The sequence below is a fragment of the Pteropus vampyrus genome, unplaced genomic scaffold, assembly GCF_000151845.1.
Source record: "Pteropus vampyrus isolate Shadow unplaced genomic scaffold, Pvam_2.0 Scaffold16, whole genome shotgun sequence".
Taxonomy (NCBI): domain Eukaryota; kingdom Metazoa; phylum Chordata; class Mammalia; order Chiroptera; family Pteropodidae; genus Pteropus; species Pteropus vampyrus.
The window spans coordinates 9,237,616-9,239,127 of NW_011888797.1; positions in this window are offsets into that span (position 1 = coordinate 9,237,616).

The window sequence follows — 1,512 nt, forward strand, 5'->3', positions numbered from 1 at the left end:
CAGTAATGAAAACAGAGGTCAAGGCAAAAACAGTCAGGGGTCAAGTCAAGCGGGCCGCGAAGCCGCAGTAAGAAGCCTTGACTGGAACTTGAGAGCCATAGGTCCCCAGATAATGGCTTCTGGCTGATGAGCTGCTCAAAGTTTGGTCTACAACTGGCAGCATCAGCACTTCGTAGGAACATGGTTAGAAATGTAGAATTTCAGACCTTTTCCAAGACCCACTGAAACCAGATCAGCAATCTGACAAGATCCCCAGAGACCCCCATGCACATGAAGTCTGAGAAGCACGATGCATGAGGAAACCCTGGACCACATTCCTGCCCCATAAACATCACTTAGCTCGATCGAAAATTAGGAAGGAGTGGGGCTGGTCCTGGACACGGTTCTGTCCCAAAACGAATACACTTTTTCCTTTGAGCTAATAACTATCATAGGGCAAAACAGTTACACATCTCCCCCAACCTGGTGACCAATGACTGCTTATTTACTGAGTTCTTTGTCCTCTGCCCAGCCAGCACAGCAAACAGTGGTCGGCTATGGCCTGCACACTTGGAAACCCAGCTCAAAGCCACCTCATCTCGTCTGCCTGAAATTCCAAAGTTAGAGACACAGACCTGTAAGTTGTGGGGACCCAGGGCAGAAGTAAAAATACTAAAAGGGTTGGTCACCTGCATCCACATACTGTGTGACCAGGGAGAGAGCCAAGTACGGACTTCACCTGCCTGAACTGTACTTTCCTTTTGTAAAATGTGAGACATACACGCACTCACCTTACAAGGTTGTTTGGAACGATGTGGCAGAAAATGGATGCGAAGTCCTTTATTAAATAATATGCCAGTCGAAATATTAATTAGCACAGTGATGTATCATGGGTGAGAGAATCGAAAGGGGTTTGTGTCCTCTTCCTTACCCTAATCTGAAGTGTCTGTACTTCTTAGAATTAACACACAAAAAGTATGTAGGTTTTAATAAAAAGCCAAAAAAGACGTAATCATCATCAGTTTCTAGATAAATTCTAAAAAGTAAATCTATGATATTATAAATAAAAATGTCTCTTCTATGCATCTAAGAACTAATAGCGTGCCATTCTGGGGCATAAAAATGACAAAATTGTCAGACACACTGGTAGATTTTCTGAAGATGGCTATCTTTACAGCTTTTGCAGGTGTTGCTCCCATATTTATTCTGTTCATACGTTTCAGTATTTTTTTGGGGGGCGGGGAGGCGGGATTCCAATGAGTATATTTTGGAGCCTTTATTCCACGTATTTTTGCTAAACTTCTTTAGCACTGTTTTTCCTTCATTGTGCTCACTTTCTTCACCTCTGTCTTTGGTGTTGCTTTTTTTTCTTTCTTTCTTTCTTTTTTTTAATAGTTTCTCTTTTCCCATGCATGAATTCCAATAAGCATTTATTTTTGTGACGGCTTTATTTTTCTCTCCTCTTCTTTCCTAAGCTCCGCCAATTTCCCTTGATTTTTTTCCCCATTGTCTTGCCGTGTCTTCCTTGAGCCC